Source organism: Grammomys surdaster, unplaced genomic scaffold, assembly GCF_004785775.1.
Source record: "Grammomys surdaster isolate TR1022 unplaced genomic scaffold, NIH_TR_1.0 125024, whole genome shotgun sequence".
Classification (NCBI taxonomy): domain Eukaryota; kingdom Metazoa; phylum Chordata; class Mammalia; order Rodentia; family Muridae; genus Grammomys; species Grammomys surdaster.
The window spans coordinates 476,422-493,303 of NW_021619940.1; the positions used below are offsets into that span (position 1 = coordinate 476,422).

A 16,882-nucleotide genomic window follows, 5' to 3' on the forward strand; every position below is an offset into this window, starting at 1 on the left:
GGAACATTGTGATGTTGCAGTGAAGTATTGTGATATCTCAATGCAGCACTGTGATGTCACAGTGGAGCACTGTGATGTCTCAATGGAGCACTGTGATGTTGCAGTGGAGCACTGTGATGTCTCAATGCAGCACTATGATGTCATAGTGGAGCACTGTGATGTCATAGTGGAGCACTGTGATGTTGCAGTGGAGCACTGTAATGTCTCAATGCAGCACTGTGATGTCACAGTGGAGCACTGTGATGTCACAGTGGAGCACTGTGATGTCACAGTGGAGCACTGTGATGTCTCAATGCAGCACTGTGATGTCACAGTGGAGCACTCTGATGTCTCAATGCAGCACTGTGATGTCACAGTGGAGCACTCTGATGTCTCAATGCAGCACTGTGATGTCACAGTGGAGCACTGTGATGTCTCAATGCAGCACTGTGATGTCACAGTGGAGCACTGTGATGTCACAGTGGAGCACTGTGATGTCTCAACACAGCACTGCGATGTCACAGTGGAGCACTGTGATGTCACAGTGCAGCACTGTGCTTTTACAATGGACCATTGTGATGTTGCAGTGGAGTCACAATACAGCATTAATAAGGCACAGTATTATTATTGTGTAGAAGCAAAGCATTGTAATGCCATTGTAATGTAATGAGGTATTTTGATGAAACAATAAAGCATTCTGATGTCAAGTGAAATACTGTGATTTTTAAAAATGGAGCATTGTGATTTCATATTACAATACTGGAAGGGAAAAATTAAGCATCATGATATTAAAATTCAACATTTTGAGGATTGGTGTTGAACAATATGGCATCTCAAAGTGGGGCAGAGTGATGGAACTGGACTTTGTAATGACATGGTAGCACAATGGGACATTATGGTATCCTAGCAGAGCATCGAGAAGGGAGGATCAACCATATGGTGACAAGGTCAGCAGTTTGAGACACTAATCAGTATTGTGATGGGACCATTAAAGTGACATCCTAATGGTGCACGGTAAGCTACCATGAACACCCATGTGAAACTTTGTGATGTTAGTGTGGAGCATTGTGATGGACCAATGAAGCATCATGATGTCACAACATAATGGGACCATTGTGGTGACAAAATTGTTACTGTAATGTCAAAATTTAGTTTGGTGAGATCACAGTAGAATATTGCTACCACAATAGAGCATTGTCATGTCTGAATTCAACCTTATAATGTCAAATGGAGCACTGTGATATTACAATGAAATACAGTGGTGTTCCAGTGAAGCATTATGATGTCACAATAGGGCAGTTACGCTACTGTAGTACACAGAGCACTATGATGTCATAGTGGTACACTGTGATTTCCCAATGGGCATTGTAAAGGCACAGTGGAGCACTGTGATGTCAGTATGCGACTTTGGTTTTTTTGGTTTTTGGGAGACAGGGTTTCTCTGTGTAGCCCTGGCTGTTCTGGAACTCACTCTGTAGACCAGGCTAGCCTTGAACTCTCAAACTCAGAAATCTGCCTGCCTCTGCCTCCCAAGTGCTGAGATTAAAGGCGTGCGCCAACACTGCCCGGCTAGTATGCGACTTTGTGATATCAAAATAGAGCTTTGTGATGACACATTTAATCACTGAGATCATACCATATACTCTTATGATGTCACAGTAGATCATTGTGATGTCACAATGAAACATTGTGATGGTAAAGCAGAAGATTGCAATTTCACTACATGGCATTGTGAGGGCACAATGGAATATTGTGGCTTTACAGTTGAGTTGTGATTGTAAATAGAGCCTTGTGATGTCACTATTCACTGTTATGTCACATTGGATCATTGTACTGTTATAATTAATCTTTGTAGTTTCATAATTGTCAGGAACCATATAGGAAAGGATAAAGGCATATAACACTCTAGAGATGACACATCATATTGCATGGTCTGTGATAGATAATTCAGAATTGCAAGGATTTCAGAAATCTCATCTCAGGATTGATTCTTGCAGCTGATATGCCTTTCCTATCATTATTAAATTTATCTAATAGTACCTGGGCATTTGCCCATCCTGTTGGGAAGATTTTTCTGCAGATCAATGAAGATGTACTCTTTTGCAATAATGCTATGTAGACAAATAGATGATTTCTTAATTCCTAATGATGAATCTAGAAGATTACTGAATTTATAGTAGTAATTATTGGGCCCTTTATAAAAAGGGCTTCAACTAGGGCCCTGAAAGCCTTCATGTGACACAAGTTAATTGCACTAAGATAGAAAGCAGGTGTTGATTTATGATCAAACATTCAGGAGAACTGTGAAATCAATATCTGATAACTAAAGGTCATAAAAAGAAATGAACAGTTTATTGTAGGTGCAAGTATAGAAGACAAAATATTGACTATTCAAAGCTAATACTAATGAGATGCTAGGCAGATGATTTGCCTCTTGACATAACGTACTAACTTACATCAAGAATTATAGTTTTAAACTTTTAATGAACCTGTGGAGCTAGTGGCAGATAATGTTTAGTTAGATAACTACTCTTAATAGAAACACATATAAACATCTTAATTGTTGCTTCTTATTCAATTTAGGATTTGAATTTATTTTTGGATTTGTTATAAACTTTTGAAAAAGAAGATGCCTGAGATACCATGCAATCTTGTATTCTGAGAAAATATAAGAACTGAGAACAACAACAATGATCAGTCAGTTTTTTCTTAAGATCAGTAGAATGTTAGTTCCCCCTTTTTCTTTCTCTTAGAAATAAAGGCTAGAGTCTCTCTCTCTCTCTCTCTCTCTCTCTCTCTCTCTCGTTTCTTTCTGCAACTTTTTCTAGCTGGCAAGGAGTCAGTAAACTCGTAGTCTCAGGCCTAGGATCGGGGGAGGGAGGTGGTGAGTTGTGAGCCTCTTTACTTAACACACACACACACACACACACACACAAAACCCTGTTTAGCAATAGGATGTTAATTGCCCGAGGCCTGCAGCTTCTGGCCTCAGAATAAGAGTCAAGACAGGTAAATGTTAAGTAATAAGCACCTTTTACTCTTGCAAAACTAAGTTTTGCCTCTGCCAATGCTCCACCCCTTTGGCTGTCTTCTAGAGGGAACCAATGCTTGGTCAGGCTTGCAGCATATAATGGAACATTGTGATGTCACAATAGGGAACTGTGATGTGACAATAGGCATTTGCGATGACTCAGTAGGACATCATGATGGCTCAGTTCTGAGTTGTGATATCATGATAAACATTGTAATATCACAATGGAGCACTGTGATGTCAAAATTTAACACTGTTGTCAAAGTGGAACATTGTGATGTTATGATTCAACACTGTGACAAAACCGTGCAGCACTGTGATAACACAATAGACCATTGTGATGTCACAATGGATTATTTTGATGTCATAATGTGGCATTGTGGTGGCATAATGGAGCTTTGGCATGTCATAATGCTTAATTGTAAAACAGGAGGGTAAAGATGAAGTTATAAGTGTAGTTATAGTGAAGGGAGTTTGACGAATTTAATCAAAACACATTGTAAATGTGTATGAAAATCTCAAAAAAAACCCATTCTTCTAAAAGTTTCTTCAATATGTTGAGGAAAGACAAAAGGTGCCAAAAGAAAGAAAGGATTAAAAAAGTTAAATAAGAACAAATGCATTTTTTATCATGAAAAGATAATGATTAGCTTAAAATTGAATGGCTAGGCACTAACATTTAAAACCTATGAGTTTGTTTGTTTGTTTGTTTGTTTTTACTTTTTGGTATATTTGGTAAGCCGCCTGTAAATGCTCAAGTGCTTTTTTGCCTGCTTGTATACTGATGCTGGGAATGTGGTCTAGTCCCTGGAGAGCTGATTCTAGATCATGAGAAGGAGGATTATAGTTCATAGTTACAAAGAAGAAGCTGTAAAGAGTGATGATTGCTAAGCTGACATGTCAGTCTGTGATAACCTCCAGACTGGCAAAACATTAAAGAATTTTACAGTGAAATTTTACAGTGTGTCAGCTGACCCCAAAGATGATCCTATTTTGATATTCTTGCTTTACTACATGACGCCTATCTTCTAATAGTCCAGTAACAAAGTAAATGTTCCCAAATGCTGTACTTAATTTTGTGAATTCTGGAGTATATTGATTTTTTTTAAAAGTATTTCAAAATTCCCCAAACAGACACTTCCTGGAAAAGGTATACCATGGTCAGTTTTCACTTAAAAATTACTTAATGTTATTTATCATGAGAGAAGTACAAGTTGCAGTCACATGAGGATACCATCTTACACTTTCTAGAATGGCTAAGTGAGATATTAATAGTTTGATAAAGCCAAGCGTTGGTGATAAAGCCAAGATGGCTTCATTCAAGTAGAACACATCAGTGCTGAGAGTGAAGGTGTGAGTGCCACCACAGCACTGGTCAGCCTTGTCAACCTTGGTCAGTTTGACAGGTGCCTGCAAAAATAAGCATTCATTTTTGTCATGTCACTCAGAAAAGCTACACCTAGATTTCTGTTAAATCAGGGCAATGGAATTTATGGACACACACACACACACACACACACACACACACACACACACTAATGTCAATAGCATTGTTTCCTAACAGCCAAGAACTAGAAACACATATCTTCTTTCAGGTTACTAGGTAAACATATTGTGTTTTATACATTTATACAATTGTGTTTTATTTATGTAAATTATAAGACAAATAAGCCATAAACTATGCCAAAATGTGGAAGAATATATTTAAAATTATGCTATATTAACAATACTGTAGCCCGCGTGTGTGTGTGTGCCTTATCTTAGCTGGTCTGCCCGAGACCCCCTGAGCGTGAACCTTAGATCCCAGCTCGGTCCCATTTACACTCCGACAAGATGAAAGAAACGATCATGAACCAGGAAAAACTTGCCAAACTGCAGGCACAAGTGCGCAATGGTGGGAAAGGAACTGCTCGTAGAAAGAAGAAGGTGGTTCACAGAACAGCCACAGCAGACGATAACAAGCTGCAGTTCTCCTTAAAGAAGTTAGGGGTAAACAATATGTCTGGTATTGAAGAGGTGAACATGTTTACAAACCAAGGAACAGTGATCCATTTTAACAACCCTAAAGTTCAGGCGTCTCTGGCAGCAAACACCTTCATCATTCCAGGCCACGCTGAGACAAAGCAGCTGACAGACATGCTTCCCAGCATCCTAAACCAGCTCGGTGCAGACAGTCTGACTAGCTTAAGGAGACTGGCCGAAGCTCTGCCCAAACAATCTGTGGATGGAAAAGCACCACTTGCTCCTGGAGAGGATGATGATGATGAAGTTCCAGATCTGGTGGAGAATGTTGATGAGGCTTCTAAGAATGAGGCAAACTGAATGGAAGCAACTTCTGAAGAAGGTGACATTTGCAGAAGTTACAGGAGCTGCTATTTTATATCATGACTGCTTTTTAAAAATTTTTTGTTTATTATGGATCTGATAAAATCTAGATCTTTAATATTTTTAAGCCCAAGCCCCCGGACAGTGCAGCTCTTTTCAGTTTTCGCTTATATCTAATTCATTCTTTGCGGCAAATTAAGCTGAAAAAGCCTGGGAATAAAGTTTGGAAAAGGTGAGTAAAAGTCTTTGCCTAGTTAAAAAAAAATACTGTAATATTGTTATTTATTGTTTCCTTAAGCTTTTGATGTTATTACATATCAATAAAGTAAATGGAAAATTTTCAAAGAGTCTTATGTGGAAAATGGTTTCATAACTATTGCTATGTGCCCCTAATTTTATAATAAGTCTTCTATTTACATAGGCATTTTATTTCATCTTTTGTTTCTTTTTTTTTTTGAGACAGTGTGAGACAGTGTGTGCTAGTTTGAATATTCTTAGCCCACAAGGAATGGCACTATTAGGAGGTGTGGCCTTTTTGGAGGAGGTGTAGCCTTGTTAGGGGAAGTGTGTCACTGTGTAGGTGGGCTTTACGGATTCCTGTGTTCAACCTCTGCTCTGTGTGGAAGAGACCCTCCTCCTGGTTGTCTGTGGAAGACAGTCTCCTTCTCACTGTCTTTTCTGACTGTCGAAGATACAGAACTCTCAGCTCTTCGCTCAGCACCATGTCTGCCAGCATGTTGCCTTGTTTCCCACCATGATGGTAGTGGAAAGTGATTCTGAAAGCGTAAGCCAGCTCGAATTAAATATTCTTCTTTATAAGAGCTGCCTCAGTCATGGTGTTTCTTCATGTCAATAAGACCCTAACTAAGATACAGTGTCTTTGTATGTTGCCCTGGCTGGCCTGGAACTTGCAGAAATCCATCTTCCTCTTCCTTTAGAGTTCTGGGGTTAAAGGAGTAAGCTGTCATGCCCTGCTTCTGTAGGCATTTTTAAGGGAACAGGTAAGAAGCTGGCATAAGACTTGACAATGTCTGTCAAGGCATTTGAAAACACTATCTATCTTACAAAATATCTAATGCTACAAAGCAAAACACTGACTTTATAAAATCTTACCCAGATGTTTCAAGCACTCAGAAGGGCTGTATGGCTTCTAGAGTTAAGAAAATAGAAATAGGGGGCTGGTGAGATGGCTCAGTGGTTAAAGGCACTGAGTGCTCTTCCGGAGGTCCTGAGTTCAATTCCCAGCAACCACATGGTGGCTCACAACTATCTGTAATAGGTTCTGATGCCCTCTTCTGGTGTGTCTGAAGACAGCTACAGTGTTCACATACATAAAATAAATATAAATAAATAAAAATTAAAAAAAGAAGAAAATAGAAATAAAAATAATCACCCATAAGGCTATCATAGTAAAGAAAAAAAGCAATATGAATGCTGAAGTGAAGCTCAAGAATGGACAGTAATTACATATTTTTGAGAATGATACAAGCCAACATTTATGGTACAATATGATAAAGCAATATTCTATGTGGTGACTTATGGTATGTTACTCAAGTCTCTCTAGTCATAACTTTTTCCAGGAAAAGAATGTTTATAAAAATTAAAGTCAGTAGAGAGATATTTATCATCTTGTCCTTTTTTTATGGCACTACCATGAAAAGTTCAGAAGGAATGAGATTCCTCTGAAATGGTTTATTTGATGGGCCATTCACACTGTCTATATCCAGCTACAGCTATTTGTGTATCTATTTTTTTTAAATAGGAAAGTGTTGTGGGAAAGAGTTGATTCTGGAGCCAGTCTGCAGGGTTTCCCTCATAGTTTAACTTAGTGCCTGCTGCAAGCCCTCAGCAGATTATTTGAGCAGTTAAATTTAAATTGCTTAAATTTAAATCCTCAGATTATTCATATGTAAAATAGAGATGATAATAATGCTTTCCTCTTAGAGCTATTGTGAGAATCAAATGTGTTAATGTATTCAAAGTACTTAGACTAGTGACTAGCACATTAATACACTTTGAAAAACATTAACTTGGAAATAATAAGCTCAGGCCTTTTTATAAAGTTCTGTGGGTACTCACGTTGGGGAGCAACTTCTAAAATGAGTCCCAGTGATCTTGGTTCTTTGTATTCATATTCTTATGTAATTTGACTTCATTTAAATGTGATTTGGGCCAAGAGACTTACTCATAACTAATAATCTCTGGAAAGGGTGATAGGAGGCCATTTTCCAGGTTAGCTTAGGAAAGAGGGTGAATTTGGGAGCTCTTTGACTCTACTTTCTCACTCTGATAAAGCAAGCTGCCATATTGAGAGCTGTCTTACTGGGAGAGAGGGCAAGTGTCAAAGACTGTAGGTATCTCTACCAGGAACACTGCAGGTAAACAGCCCTCAAAGAACTGAATTCTGCCAAGAGTCAAATGACTGAAGCAAAACTGGATGAGGCATTCCTCTCTGTGCCCCCAGAAGATGGAAGTCCCTCTCATACCTTGATTGGATGTCCCCCTAAGACCCTAAATAAGAAAACCTAGCTAAATGACAGCTGGATTCCTGATCAACAAAACCCATAATATAGAACCTAAACCATCATTTTTGAGTAATATTTACACAATAAGTGATATGCATGGAATGTATCTTTGGTATCATACATGGGTCTTTTCATGCTAAAAATATTGAAAAATGTGATGAGAAAGATCAAATCCACATCTATTCAGTTAAAGCAAGCTTTCCTTAATACTGGCCAGGGAGATGGATACTGGCCAGGTCCATACTGGGCACTCCCAGAGAATGGCACTGAATTATGTTAGTCAGATGCTCATAAACATAGAACCACAAGGCTATGGCACTTCCTGCTGTTGTGCAATCAGGGACAAGCATACATCCTGACATACTTCCTGCCTATGTACCTCCCCTCATCTGTGACCAAGCACATCCTATGCAGTTAGGGCAGCCAACCTTGTTTACTGAAGTGAAAGCATGTGACTTGTCCTCTTACATGAACAAGAGCTCCCAGCATTCCAGGATATTATCTGTCCTTGTGCAAGTGGGACCTCCAGGTTAACTTTAGTTCTTAACGTTGATTTGAGTATACTATAATACTGGATTTAAAAATAAAACGTTTCAAAATAAAAAATCCTATTTTGTGTGGATATGTACACACATGTGTGTTTGCTTGTGCAGAGGTCAGAGGATATATAACCTGCAGGATTAATTTTTTTCCTTCTATCATGTAGACCCTGCAGACTGACGATTTCTTATGCCTCTGAGCCATCTCACTGGATTAAGACTGGAAATGTTTTAAGGAATGTTCAATAAAAGAAAAATTACCTCAAAAAATGGTACAAATCTAGTTCTTAAAAGTATTTCTTATGAGAGCTCCTAGTGATGCTGGATATGTATACAGAAGTATTGAAAGCAGGGTCTTAAAGAGCTGTTTGTAAACTTTTGTTCATAATAGCATTTTCTCCAACAGCCTAAGGAAGTGAATTTCTAAAATTACAGCAAAATATGCAAAGGTTATGGTCAAAGTAACTACATGGCATTTCATTGACCAATATTTGTAATTGAAATAAAATATTGAGCTAACAAAATATAACTAATTAAGAAGAGTAGGGTGGTGTGTGTGTGTGTGTGTGTGTGTGTAAAAAGAAATCTGAATATTTATCTTAAATGGTTAGAAGCCAATACATAATATTCCTCCAAAGTCAAGACATAGCAGTACAAGTATTAAAAACATAGAGCCAAATAAGAAAAGACATAACAAAATATTTTGTTTCTCAGATTTGAATAAAAAATAAGAAAGATGCTTAAAAAATACATGTAATCTGTAAAAATCACTTTTATCTTTCTAAACCATCTTTATTTCTAATTCTGAACATTAAACATTTGATGACATTCCTGGTCAGGAAGAAAGACATTCACAGGGAATCTAACTCCCCCAAAGAAGCATGGCTGTATTGTGGATAAGGTTAGGAAGGGTCATAGAAGACAGTAAAGTCGGAGTGTCATTGTGAAGGGGCCTATGCTGAGCTCAGCACTCTGAACTTTATTAATTTGGAAGAGCTGTCAGCCTATCATAAATAGGAAGCTGTATAGTCACAGTTACTTCAGTCACCAAGGATCATGCTCTTAAAGATCACATGATAGGTCTTTAGTAAGGTGATTTTCCCCGAAGGTCTTGTTTGTTTGTGTCCTTTGAAGATGGCAGAGGTTGGATGGGTGATTTAATCCTGTGGGAAGCACTAGCACCCCCCACCCCAGGATTTACCTCACATCTTAGATAACACTCTTAACCTCAGTGGAGCAGTGCTAGTTCTTTCTTGAAATAGTTATTATTATTCATTGTATAGTATAATCTCTCCTCAGAGATCTGGGCCAATCAAGACCTGACATTACCAGCTGAGAACTGGAAGATGAATGTGCAAAACTGCTGATGGGCAACCTGTCACCTCACAGGTCCTGGTGAGAAGTGCTGGGATAGTTACAACAGAAGCAGATACAGACAGGAGAAGTCGAGGATGCAGATTCCTTAACATCTGTTAACAATTTGATGACTGTGGGAAGTCAGTGTAGCCATGTAGCCTCTAGTCAACATCAAAACTAAGTAGTGGAGTTCTTGTTTCTGGCAGAAGAATCAAGGTCTGATTATCTCAAGGAAAAGGGTATTTATTAAAAGGGTCTTTTAGTGGTCCTCAGAATCTAGAAGAAGGTAGAGACTAAGACCTCGACCTTGTTGTGGTGGTGCATGCCTTTAATCCCAACACTTGGGAGGCAGAAGAAGGTGAATCTTTGAGTTTGAGGCCAGCCTAACCTACAGAGTGCTTTCTAGGGTAGTAAGGAGATGTCCAGGGTTTGAGGAAAAGCCAGGGATCTAGGACTATAGTTAAGCTATTACAGTATGTCATTGACAGGACTCTATGTCTATGAATCAGAATCTTTAGCTGATTCTTGATTCCTGGTATCTCAGAGTCTTTGTCTGAGTTTGAGTTCCCTTGTTCTAGATTACCTACTCTATGTTTCTATGACAACAGTGTGATTGGGTTAAGAAATGCTGAGGACTTTAGTGAGGTAAACATCAGGATGTGTCTGACAGAGTGTTTCCAGAGAAGATGAACAGACAGGGAAGACCTGCTCTGACTGTGGGTGGTAACATCCCATAGACTCATGTCCAGGATGGAATAGAAAGGAGAAATGGAGAAAGCCAGCTGAGTGCCAGAATGCTCCTTTCTCCACTTGCTGTTCTGTGATGTGAAGAAGAAGAAGAAGCTATCTTTCTCCACTTGCTGTTCTGTGATGTGAAGAAGAAGAAGAAGAAGAAGAAGAAGAGGAAGAGGAAGAGGAAGAGGAAGAGGAAGAGGAAGAGGAAGAAGAAGCAGCTCTCTTTTGCACCTATTGCAAACAAGTTACCACCAGGGTCCTTAAATCTTGTCTTGAAAACTTTCTTGTAAGAGTGTGCAACTTGTCAGCCAATCAGAGCAAGGTATCTGCCATTCTGGCCTGCTGAGGCTGTTGGCTGCTCAAATCTAGTAATGTCAACAATCTCTACACTGTGTAATTATCTGCCTTTCTCTTTTAGTGTTGTAGAAACAGTTTTCATCAGAAGTTATTATTTACTCTTTTTCTTTCAAAGTGGGCACTTTTTAGGTTTGCACACCTATACCTAAGTTCGAAAAAATTCCATAAACGTAGACCTAATCAATAATTGCCTTAATTTCACTTCTAGCTGAAGACTTAGAAGCCATAAAAATGGTTGCTTAAAATATGTCACACAATTTTCAATTATAAAATGCATACCTGCTATTTGATGAAGATATTGAAGGGACTCCACCCAGCCCAAGCAAGGCACACATGTCTCTGTGGCAGGCCTTGCCCTCTCTTCATTCCCTCTGCCTTCCTAAAAACCATTAGATTACATCCCTAAAGCTAGTCCCCTAGGTCTATTCCCTTATTGGCCACTTCCTCCTCCTGAGACTGACCACCAAGGTCCAGCTATTAAAGTATTGAAGTCCAGCAATCAAAAGCCCCCTTCGGCTCACCTAATTAACATGTCCAATTAAAATTAATCAACTTATCCTAACACAGGGTTTCCCCCTTTCTCTTTATAAATTATCATTTTCCTATGGGCCATGTCTATCTCTTATCTATGTAGAGACAGTCCTTTGTCCCCTCCTCCAGGACAAAATCTCCTCCTCTCCTTTTCCCTTCCCCTTCTCCCTCATCCTCATCCCTCCTCTTTGTCTCTTATTCTCTGCCCTTTATTTGTCTGGGGAAAAAGAATCTCCTTTGTGCTGAGAACTTGGTCTTGGAGTATCTTGAACCAACTCTGAGGTTCCCAAATCAGATCATTATGGAGAATTACACATGTGTATGTGCCACCTGCTGTTACCTGAGCTGTTAGGGTCAGAGCCTGCACTGTGTCAGCCCTATCAAACTAGTTTGGCCACCCATCCACAATAAACCAATTAGAGAAACAGTAATAGTGAAATAGGGGGAGATTTATTCACCGTGGCCATGTGAGAAGAAGACAAAGAGGTGATTGACTCAGGAGTCCTGACTTGAGATACAGGCTTTACAGAGGGCAAGAGGCATGCTCAGATAAACAGTCCTGGTCAAGGTCTGCCCATCAGTGACACACCTTTGTCTCTGCACTGCATGTCATCAATCACAAAAGATGACCTTCCTCTCTGGTGGCATCAGGGACCCAACCTTGCCCTTCCCAAGCATGAGCCTCCTGGGAGACAGTTCCATGCCGTCATCTTTCTTAATAATCTGATAGGCCAGGGGAAAGACACAGGCATCTCTTTAGGATCTTTTCCCTTCCGGCTGGATGTAGTTAGGAGAAAACTTGCTGGCATGTACAGCATGCATGACGACCTAGTTAAATACCCACTACTCTATAAACCAGGAGGAGTTGTGCACACCTATAATCCCAGCACAGAGATGGTGAAGCAGGAAGATCAGAAACTCAAGATCATCTTTAATACATAGAGTTTGAGGCCAACTTGAGCTACATGTGACATTGTTTTACCAAAACCAAAACAACAGAACACCTCTTTGCACCTATCAGAAGAATCACACTACGACTCATACTGCTTTTCACTGTTGTGAAGAGTGCTTATACTAGAGAAGAAGGAGATTTTAATTGGAAGCGTTAAACTTTTACTTCTGTATTACTTTGCCAATTTTTCCATTTTGGAGATGTTATCTGTAAAATACCAGTTCCTGATGAATCAGTTCCTGCTGGTTCCCATGGAAACATCTTTTTTAAAAGGGCTTTGCATGCGTGAGTAATATCTTTTTTGGCTGGTTTTACTTATGCAGGGTCAGCACAGAGTCTACACTTAACTTTTGTTCACAGAGACAAAGGGAAGAGACAGCTTTGCTGTGTACTCCTCAGAAGTGCTTGGAGCAGTAAGTTACTCCATTCAGGACGTTTACAAATGTAGCTGGAATGAAATTCTCTTCAGTTCAAAAAGTTAAGAAAAATTGTTGATTGTCTTCTGAAACTGTCTGACTCTGGTTTAATGTCTGTGCAATAATAGCACTGCATTTGAGCTGTGGAATCTTGGTTTAACTTTCCAAAATTAACTGGAGCCTTTTGAGCCAGCCTTTTTTATCTGTAACAGGAGGTTCATAAAGGCAGATTCATGGATGAATGCTTTAATAAGTTCAGTGAAAGTATGACACAGAAAGCATTTTTTACTCACCTAAATTGAAGAAATATACTAACCATAGTAAAATAGAAAATTATCTCTGAAAGATGATCCTACTGAAAATAAGTAAAATTATCACCCCATCCCCCAGCAGCCATCTGACATGATATTGTTCTGAACATGTTGGCATTTTAAATTAAATCATGATCAAATCATGACAAAGGTGTGTCACTGATGGGCAGGCCTTGACCAGGACTGTTTATCTGAGCATGCCTCTTGCCCTCTGTAAAGCCTGTATCTCAAGTCAGGACTACTGAGTCAATCACCTCTTTGTCTTCTTCTCACATGGCCACAGTGAATAAATCTCCCCCTGTTTTTCACTATTACTGTTTCTCTGATTGATTTATTGAGGATGGGTGGCCAAACTAGTTTGATAGGGCTGACACAGTGCAGGCTCTGACCCTAACAGCTCAGGTAACAGCAGGTGGCATATACACATGCCTAATTCCATAAGAACATAGCTAAATTATGTTAGAAATCCTTAAGTATACAGAGAGATCAGATAACACACAAATTAACAGTCCGTAGTTACCAGCTGTGGCGCTTGCTGTGCATGCAATGCCTGGAGACCAAGCATAGTTGGTGGCTTTGTAATGCAGTTGTTCCCCACGGAGAGCAATGCCAATGTGTTCCAGGCCTTTCTCCTTTCCCAACTCTCTCGGAATCCCCCCACCCCCACTTTCAATCTCCTTGCCTTTGCTCAGCTCTTAACAAGAGATGCCATTTCCTGTGATAGTTGCAGTTGTGAGCGTTACTGAGAGTCTAAGCCCAGAAGGCTTTCCTTTTTCCGCCTAATAAGGGTCGCGGTCCTCTCTCTTGGTCTTGCTTTCTAAGCTCTCATTTCTTTGGCCAGGCTTTTCAGTTACTTTCCTGAGAGAAGAGCAATGGATGAGGCTCCAGTCAGTGCACGTCCCTCCCCCACCCTCTCCTGTGCTTTCTGTGGTGCCATAGCAATGCCGTTTTAGATGAATCTGTGAGTGCGGTAAGGAAGCAGCTAGTTATACTTTTAAGTGTGATCTGTTCTTTAAATTTCCTGTCAATATTATGCTCACCTCTCTTAATATAGTCAGATTTACTATCTGCATATTAGCTGGGACAATGGAAGAAAGGATGTGCTGAGGTTTTTTAAACGATTGGCGATAGTACCCTCAAAGTTGGTGAACAAACAGGTATTGAGGACTGAGAGATGCTGAGAAGAAGTGGCTAAGGCCTCACAGGCAGACCTGTGAAAACCCATCCAAAAAACCATCCAAAAACTATTGTGACATCATTTGTTTTGTAAAACCACAAATTCTTTTTTTATATATATAATTCACTTTTTCTCAAATTGTAATTCATTCACACAGGGGTTATAAACACAGAAAGGCGAATGTGGGGAAGGGAATGACACTGGAGTGTGGGTGTTCAGGGGGAATACAGATATCTTCAGAACCGGGTATTGGCTGGGTGAAGGTTCAGGGGACAAGTCACTATGGCTCTGCCTATGACTTGCTTGACCTTATCTAAGTTGGTATTGTCTGCCAAGGCTACCTATTTACAAGGTCTATGACTCCTCAGGCTTGTAGATTTCCACAAAAGGTGCCTGTGTTTACAATAGCTTATAGCCATCTGTTTCAATGTTTTTCCACAGAGACCCAAGACTTGGTGTTAGTATACATGTATGACAGGCCTATTGCTGATTTTAGGCCTTCAGTGTGTAAGCAGGGCCGCCCCTGACATCTCCCTTCTCTAAGTATAGAAGGGCTGTGGCAATTTATCAGCTGTTAAAGGCTAGGCTCACAACCAAAAAACACAAATTCTTGTCACTTCAAATCTCTTCAGCCTGATCTTATGTCCTGAGAGATACTGGAGGATTCCGCACTCATCTCTGCTTGCACAGTGTGAGGTACACTGCATTTCTCATCTGCCTCATAGTTTGAAACTCAGGAGAAGATTTTGTGGTCAAGCCATTGGTGGAGGAACGCACTGATGGAGAGGAAAAGCTGATCCAATAAGAGTCACAGCGAATGAGGGGGCAGGGAGAGGGGGCTGGGGCCGGAAATCGGGTGGGGGGAAACTGGAGCTGGAGGGGGTGCAGGGGGCGGAGCGGGGGGCAGGATGTCCCCGTGCTGGAATTTTCTTCTTTTGAAACTCCTCCAGAGCCGTCCTGTATCTTTGATCAGTGCCTAAAATGTTAAGGATATATCCTTAACATATAAAGAAATATATATATATATATATATATAAAAAAATATATATATATATAAAATACATACATATATATAATATCTCATACAATATACTATATATCTCATATATCATACTTTCAGTCCCCAGAAGGTATAACTTTACTCGTTACATTTACAGTTAATTTGAAGGGGTTTTGCAATGGTGAACTATAAAATGATTCCTTTGATGCTCTGGAATAAAATAGAACATATTGTAAGTTTTTCTTTTTTTTTTTTCAGTGAGAATACTTTATTTGGTTTAAAAGCAGTTTTTCAATAAGCTACATAGGATAGCAACAAAGATTTCTGGAAGGCAGGCAGAGCTTCCAGTACAGAAAAAGAAGACTCTTGCCTGAAGGTGGTAAGAAAAAGGGAAGAGATGAAGTAGTGTGTATTGTCCAAGGTTTGCTTACTCTGCAGCCTTTGCTATTCACCCCTTAAAAGTTGTACTTAGAATATCTGCTATGTGTAAAATTCAACATATGCCATCTACTCCGAACTTCAACTAAATAAACTTTCAGAAACAATATACATCTTACAGCTATTTCTGTGTTCTTCAAGCATGTGATCTGATGTTCTGATCCTTTACATAGTTACAGTGTATGTGTGTCAATAGTGGGGCCACGTGGGAGAGCTTGCCCTGGGAACGTTGGAGGTAAGGTCAGGTTACCTATCAACAAAGAGACACAAAGTGTTCAAAGTTGGGGTGAGACTGAAACAGATTGAAAGACTGGCCTTAGCCAAGTAAGAATCCAAGATGCTAATGATCAGGAAGTGTGAGATATTGGGACTGTGTATCTAGTAAGCCATAGTCACATGGTGACCACACACCTGGCAAATCAGTCTTAAAACATCAAGGCTTTTATGCCAGCCAGGCCTGTGTCATAATGGCTGTCTACAGTGGGACAAGAGCAGGTGCTCACTGTTGGACAGCCTGTTTCTTGGTGAGGTTGACCTGGACTTCACAGTACCTCAGCTCCTCTCACCTGCCTCTGGTCTGGTTTTGCTTGGCTGCTAGTTGACCCCATTTGGGAGCAGTCTCACAGCATCTTGCCAAGTCTCTCTTGCTGTCAGTCTTCAGTTACACAACAGAAAATCTTTCTTTTATAATCCAAGGACTATTTGTTATCGCTGAAAGTACTGACTAGGATAAAGGAGAGATAGAATGACAAACCTATGTCTTTCTGTTGAATATGTCAAGTATATCATATGGGCATATCTTTCAAGGAATGAATTTTGATTTGTAAAATAATATATAAAACCTTCTATGGTTTCTTGCCTCTTAGTGATGAGAACATTTCTTGTGGCATTTGAAATATCTAAATGACTTAATACTTTTCACATTTTTTCTGTGTGTGTGTGTTTAAAGATTTATTTATTTATTTATTTATTTTATGTATATGAATATACTGTAGCTGTCTTCAGACACACCAGAAGAGGATATCAAATCCCTTTACAGATGGTTGTGAGCCACCATATGGTTGCTGGGAATTGAACTCATGACCTCTGGAAATGCAGTCAGTGCTCTTAACCACTGAGCCATCTCTCCAGCTACTTTTCAAATTTTTTTAAAAAAAGACTTATTTATTTTATTTATATGAGTACACTGTTGCTGTCTCCAGATACACCA

At 39.6% G+C, this 16,882-nt stretch overlaps 1 pseudogene; it reads left to right on the plus strand.

Moving 5' to 3' along the window:
- The first annotated feature begins 4,843 nt into the window (after positions 1 to 4,843).
- On the plus strand, positions 4,844 to 5,474 carry LOC114636892 (annotated as a pseudogene).
- Positions 5,475 to 16,882: the final 11,408 nt, after the last annotated feature.